We start from the raw sequence: 7,900 nt of genomic DNA on the forward strand, positions 1-7,900 counted from the left end.
TATATATATACCTGTTGTACAAAAAAAGAATATATATATATATATATATAACACAGTGGCAAGAAAGGACGTAAGGATCCAAGTGACAAGAAAGCTTAAACACCAACTCAGAACAGCATCTGTACCTTGATCGAGGTCTAGAAATGGGTTTAAGAAAGAGTAGTGGATTCAGTCACTCTACCTCGTGGCTGTTTCATTTTTTAAGAAAATGTGAAGCCAATATCATTTTTTTTTAGCTGAAGCCAAATTTTTTTTTTTTATACCAGGGATCAAACTAGGGCCCTTGTGCTTTGAGACAGGCGTCAGAACCACTGAGCTAAATCCCCAGCCCAGTATTATTATTTTTTAAATCTGAAGCCAATATGGCAGAATGATGGTTCCTGAATCTCAGAGGCTGAGGTGTTATTCTCTGTGCTTTTCCGTATATTTGAAATATTTCCTAGTAAAGATTGTAGTGAAAAACGAGACCCTCATCACTCAAGGACTTGCTCAGCCACGAGGCTACTCTAGACCAGAGGTCAAAAACTCTGGCCCAGGCCCAAATCCTGCCCAGCACCTATGACTCTTCAGTCTGCAAGTGAAGAATGACTTTCACATTTTTAAAGACCGAAAGAAGTCAAAAGAAGATTAACTCCATACCACACGAAAAATTACATGAAATTCAAATTTCACTGTCCATCAATAGAATGTTATTGGAACATACTCGTTTGTTTACACATTATCTGTGTGCCTTCGTATGACAACAGCAGAGTTAAATAGTTACAGGGACCCTGTTATCCCAAAGGCTGAAAATAGTAATGACCTGCCCCTTTCTGGGGAAAGTTTACTGAGTCCTGAGCTGGGCTCAAGGAATGGACACAGGCTCTTTCCCAGAACAGGGCTGGCAGAAGGATGTGACTGTGTTAGATTCATATCAATACTGTCACACACTGTGGCTTCTACATATCACCTAACACAGGAAACGGCAAGGACAATTCCCATGCATAGGTTATACAATCTACTTGTTATAGCTTCAATGAAAAAACTTAAATAATTGTAGAGCTTCCCCAATGAGGCAGAAGTAATGTCTGGAAATATTTTTACTATCTTCTCCCCCAGGATTATATCACTGAACTCATTGGCTGGAAATGTCCAGAACACGAATTTTATCACATAAGAAATTTCATGAGGAAAATCAAACCAACCTGCATGAACTATAATAGAACTTCAAATAACCGCATAATTTTACAGATGATTCTCTGAATGTCTTTGCACCTCCAGTTCAACTTAAAGTGAAGTACTAAAACTGCCGTAGTACTGCTCGTTTGGATGATATAAAGTTTTCAGGGTGTAGAATGAGCCACACCCAGTAAACCCAAGCCCAAGGTCTGAAAATAAACATGAAGGAAAGGATGGGTTTCCTTTATCAGGAAAGAGTGTGCATGCCACAGAAAAGGCAGCATTTGCAGCTTCTATGTCCTGCTGCACAAATCAAAAGAAATGCTCTCCACACAGCCTCCAAGTCAATAGGCATGGAAGGAAAATGTGGTTTCCTAGAGAGTGTAAGTTCACTCACAGGGATGTCATTCAGAAAGACATCTGCTCCGTGGTCCTAAATGGGATTCGCATTCAGATCAACACTTTGATAATTTACACTCTTCGAAGGGAAACTGCCAACTGGTGAGGGTCATGGAGAACAGCACAGATGTGTCTGCATTTGTCCCATCTGACAGCGCACAGAAGTTCCTTGTCACCTGGAAGCCCACTCACCAGAATGGAGTTACACCCTGAGGTCCTGTCACAGTACCCGTGCACTTTGTGCAACTCTACATTCAGTTTCAACCCCTGTCAAACAGCAGCAGCAAAGCACACACAGCTTACATCCTCAGATCCCAATCTGTGTGCCAACGTGTAACGGAGTGCCACACTAAATGCCCTGGGCCACCATGCATTATATAAATATTTGCATGTTCAAGAGAAACACAGGATGTACAACCTGTGTCAGATACCACAGGATACCTACCAGCTACAGGTGGTTCACAGTTTCAGCATTAGATGCCATCACAATCTTTTGATGATACCACATCTTTTTAAAGCTGGGTTTTTAGCAATCACAGTGATGAGAAAGCAAATATTCCATGACAGTCAAAGTGAACAGGAAGTTAAGCAATCGGCTGTCAGTTAAGAGATCAGTTAAGTGATTGGCTGTCCAGTGCCCCGTAAACACTCACTTCCTGTTAGTATGTAACTTATGTCTGCATAAGAATGAAACAAGGGTATATTCTTTCACTCTATGTATATTATTTTTTCCAAATCACTACACAGTTGTTAGCATGTAAGTTGTTGGGATCTAACAACTTAGCGAACAGAATCAGCAAATACATTTTGCTCGGAGGCATTCTAAAAAATTTATTATGACACTGAGAGTACCATGAACCAAGAAATTTGGGGAACTTCTAACATATCAAAAGGTTTCTTCTGAGGTGATATATTTTTTTAAAATTCTACCTAACTTATAGCGCTTTATAAATAACTGCCATGAAAAGTAACTTTCCACTTAAAAGCGTGGAAATCTCGACACCGTGGGCACTCAGCTGTCTGGCAGTCCTTACCTTCTGAGATGAAGAGCTGAAATTTCAGCAGAGCAGAAGGCAAGCCACAGAGAGAAGACTGAAACTGAGCAAGGTGACAACGCACGCCACTGACACAGCCATGAAACAGCCTCACAAGCAGAGACTAGAGTTAAACCACCACTTGAGGCCCAAGCGGGGCTTCACACCCTCTTCATGGAGAAGCAAACCAAGGTCCTGAGAGTGTTTGGACTTCATACATGAGAGGGAAGGATTTAACCTCAGGTCCTTGAAATGGTCTCCACCTGAGACATGCTTGCAGGAAACCACAAGCGACAGTCTATACTGCCATTCATCCCAAGTCTGTTGGAAGCTCTCTTCTTCAACACGCAGGTGGAGAATGTGAAGCTACTATGGTCTGAATGTGTCCCCTAAAGTTCACACGTCAGAAACTTAATCCTCAAAGCAGTGGTGTTGAGAGGGGCACCATCACCGTGAATAAATAAAGCTCTTACTGCAGAGGGGGGCTACCCCAAAAGAAGTTCCTGATAGAAAAATGAGCTTGGCCATCTTCCCTCTCACTCACGCACGTGCTCACGTGACCCTCTGCCTCCTAGCACACAGCAAGTACGTCCTCACAGACGCTGGCCTCCAGAACCAACAGATATAAATTTCTAGTATTTATAAATTACCCATTCTGTGGCATTCTGTTATAGCACACAAAATGATCTAAGATGAGGCTTTTGCCTCAAGAGCCTATCACTTACTGATCTCTACTATTCTTTTGGTTTGGAAGTTCATCAGTCACAATGTGATTGCCTGATTGGGTCAATTTGCTGCAAACTGACAACAGTTATCCTCAGGAGTCTTGCATAACTAGCACAAAATCCTAGTCCGGCCATATAATTCCTCCTAGTCCTTGAGGAGTACCAGCAACTTCCTGACTCCACAATGTTTCCATAATGGGATGATAATACTTCCTTCAAGGGACTGTGCAGAGGAAATCTGAGCATCAGATACATAACTTTAGTTGGCACAGGTGGAGGCTTTGATCATCCAAATACCCGCCAAGTGATGAGTTAGGAAGACTTCAGCTGTGTCACACAATCAGAGAATCAGACATTCCTGTGTCAGGGACTCTAAGGGAGGCTGAAAACTGAAGGCCCACAGAGAGATTTACCCTAAAAATAGTGTCTGGTGGGTCTGGCCATAGCCAAAGGACACCTCGGAGATGGAGAACAGCTCTGGGGACAGCATCACCTCATACTGGTGTTTGGCTGAGCCAGCTTTCCATGAAGGGTGTCCACTGGGAGAGCCGCCCCTCTCTGACCTCCAGAGACCTTCAGCACCCTTGCTTCAGCGAACTACTTAGGGCCCTGGAACTAGGGGAACATTCCAAGCTCAGTGCCTTTTGCACTTTTCTAGCCAAAGAGGGGTCTGAAGAAGGATGTCACCAAGCTGATCAGCCAGGATTGTTTTGAGCAGTATTAGGTGTACTGAGCTTTAAAAACCAGTTGTCTTTGGTCTTCCGTCCTTACCTCTGTACCTTGTAGATAATTCTATGCAGGACTCCAGTCCTTTATTTTCACTACACATCTGCATATATGGAAGGCTACTGTATCACTACATGTTACAAGGAAAGCACTTCAATATGTGAAATTATTTTAGATAAAAATACGTATTTTCATAAATGTACAAGTGACCTGCTAAACTAGAACAGTAGCTGAGCTCTACTAAAAATTCAAACACATTTTTGCCCTTAGAACATTTGCACTGCAAGATGTCTGACATGAGATGCAGCTATCAGCATCTCTATTGTCTCCAATACATCTGAGATTTTCGGCAGTCATTAACATCTAATTTTGCTGAATACAATATAGATTAATAACCAGTTCTTGTTCTATAAATATCGCTTCCAAAAACAGAAGCTTTGCTGGGAAAGAAAAGAAATAAAATCCAAATGCCATTACCAATCACTACCATAGCATTTTTAGTAGCTCGGAAACCAGTGCCTACTATTATAAAAAGCAAAAGCAGGCACTCAAGTTATATGACCACAAAATTCACCTGAATTACAGTCACATCAAACTCAGTTTATAAACCATGGCATGTTCAGTGTATTGTGTAGAAAATAAAATCATCGACCGAAATTCTCGTATACTGAGTCCGTTTTCTTCAGCGGTGCTATAATCATTACAAATGTTATTTCTAAACCTAAAAATAACTCTGGGAGGCAAGAATATCATTTTAGAGGTGAGGAGTACAAGAAACAGAGAACTGAACACACACCACAAGCAGACTATCCTGTGATGCAGTGAAAAGTCAAATCAGGCGTTTTTTCACTATATTCTGCTTTTCAAAAAAAATACATAGAAAGGAGGGGGCAAGTTCTCTGAGTGGCATGGCTTGGTTTTTTCTTTTTGTTTTTGTTTTTTCCTTGTAATCACTCCATTTCTAAGAAGGACAGATTGAGCTGGATGAATCTAAGTAAGCACACACTGGACGAGGAATGACTCCATGAACAGTTAAGTGTGAAAATCCTCCGTCTTTGCTCTAGCCCCTCTTCACAAGTGCTGAGCTTTGGGTTTGTAATCATGCGTGCTAATTGAGAGACATTACAGCACAGATGAAGCAAGTTAGGAGCAGAGTAAAAGTAATTTTATGGTCAGCGCTGCAAGGAATCGGAGATTTGTATCTAGAGACGAGATCCAAGACCCATCAGAAAAAGCATGACGTGCAGCTGGATGGGACATTGGAGTTGCCCGAACTGCCAGCCTTTGTGGATTCACCTCCCTGGGAGGGTGAGCCAGCTCCAAGCCCAGCCTGCTCCTGGCCAGCAGTCTGCCCTCCTCCCTGGTTGGCAGGACCACTCCCCCTCAGGCCAGGGGGCCAGCTCTGTAGGCCCAGAGTATCTCTGCAGCTGGACCAAGGCTTTCTCTAGGCTACAGAACTCTGCAAGAGACAGAGGTGAAGGCCCAGACTTGGGTCCTGGGTTCCAGCTCCACCTCCTCTTCTGCCTGGACAGTGACTCTGAGTCAGTTTCCTCATATAAAAATCCACGGGAGGCTGGGGCTGCAGCTCAGTGGTGAAGCATTTGCCTTGCTGGGTTCCATTCCCAGCTCAGAGAGAGAAAGAAAGAGGAGAGAGAGAACAACTCCCACTTTCCTCATGGCTGCATGGGGAAGTCAAGTACAGTGCACTATCATCCTAAACAAATGTTGTGAAGTTGAGTTTATATCATACAATCCAAGGTATGGTCACTTGAAGTGTAACATTCTCTATACATAGCTGCTTAAGACTTTAGTCAACTCTACGATAAACACAAAGGCTTTGATTCTCAGAATGGTACTCAATGATAGACTGGCCAGCTAGCGTCTAGGGTAATGGAAACAAGATGAGAACACAAACTACACATTACTTCAGCCAACTCGAACCTCCACAAGAATATGCTCATGGACTCTCAGGAATGTCGTGGGTCCCTCCTTCCTCTCTCCGTCCCCAGAAATTCTGCAGTGAAAGAAACACAGTAGCCAAGGAATCGAGAGATCAACGGCAGGCTCTATCCACTTTTGGGAGTCACCTCCCCTCTCTGGATACCATGCTAAATGAGGAAGGTGTCAAGAATCTACGCAATGTCTAGGGCCCTTAGAACTCCTGCCTTTTAAAATGTTATTAATCTCTGATACAGGGGTGATGCTGGGCAAAAGGCTGATACCGGCTGGGTGGACCTGCCTCATGCACCTCAAGTTCCGGTGCCTTCCTGGGCTGGCCTGACCTGGTCTCTGGCCAAGCACCCTGGCTGGCTACGCAGGTGAGGGTGGGGCAGGCTACGCTCCACCCCCACACCAAGGTGCTGACAACCCGCCCTGCGAAGGCCCTGCAGGAGGAGACTGACACTTCACAAACCAGAGCGCATACACACAGAGGCATCGAAGGATGAAAAGCGGGCATCTTGGTCTTGCATTAATTTCAAAATATGAAAAAATAAACTCCATAAATAAGAACGTTTTATCCTACTTGATCTTATTTATTGACACTCAGTTAAAACCCAAGATGGAGAGAATGTCAATAAAAGGAAGGAAGCAAAGGAAGAAAGGAAGGGAGGGAGGGAGGGGAGGGAAGGAAGGAAATAGCTCTTTTCATAATTCTATAACAATAAATTTGCATTCTAGCACAGAGATTACTCATAGCTAGAGTTTCCAGGATTTAGATACAATTTATTCAAATAATTGCAACCTAATTATATGGAGCTATTTTAAATACTGATTTGCTTCCCATTTAATTTAGAAATCTTGTCACCTGTGACTATTATTCCAAATAAGCTTCTCATAGTTTAAACAATGAGAAATTGATTTTAATTTTTTTTAAATTAGCTTTGCTCAATACAACTGTTCTCAACAACGTAAAGTCCTCTGGAAAGGCTTTTAAAGACAGACCCATGAGCTCTCTGGAGGGCTAAGAAGGGGGACAGCAAGTTTGAGCCTGGCCAGGACAACCCAGTAACTTAGTGAGACTCTGTCTCAAAACAAAAATATAAAAAAGGCAGGGGATGTAGCTCAGTGCAAAGACCCTCTGTTCAATCCCTAGCATCACCCAATCAATCAATCAATCAATCAATAAAGACCCATGACATATACCAATCGCAACCCTTCATATTTCAACTCTTTAACCCTAAAGAGGCTTTTTCACTAATATTTAAGTCATTTATATCTAAACCTTGTACAGAAACCAGAGGAAAAAAAGTGAGTTGTTCAGCAGGACAAGAGTCTCATCTCAGATAAAAAAATCCAGTCCTCAGTCCTCTGACCATGGACAAGTCATGTGACTAACACATAGTCATGAAAAATGGAGCCACATTAAGTATCTTTTCTTACATTTTTAAATATTTGATCACAGGCTGTGGGCTCAGCACTTCTCAACTCAAACCCGGTTGCCCTCACGAAGCCCTTCCCATAGTTTTTACTGAGTGAACAAAGAGCTGAGTGAGTGAAGTCAGATACAAGCACTACTCATGGCTTCAAATGTGGTGAGCTCCAAAAGAGCATCTTTCGGCATCACTGAAGAAAGTGCCTTTTGAAAATGGGAATTATTGGCACTAATTTTACACTGGTGATTAGCAATGAGCACAGTTATATCTGACAGTCTAATCAACAGGGGATTCTTAGGCGGGTTTCTAGGAAGCCACCAGAAGGCTGCCAGACACGCTGTGCTTGCTGAGCCTTTGTATGACAAATTAACCTGGTGAAGCAGCTCTTAAACAAGAGATGTGGCCCAGGTTTAGAGTCAACCCTGGGTCCCAGTCCTGCCTCTGTTCCTCTCTAGCCATACAAAGCCAGGCAAGTTTCCTATTT

This window comes from Fukomys damarensis, unplaced genomic scaffold (assembly GCF_012274545.1).
Source record: "Fukomys damarensis isolate Sample0158 unplaced genomic scaffold, DMR_v1.0_HiC HiC_scaffold_16, whole genome shotgun sequence".
Taxonomy (NCBI): Eukaryota; Metazoa; Chordata; class Mammalia; order Rodentia; family Bathyergidae; genus Fukomys; species Fukomys damarensis.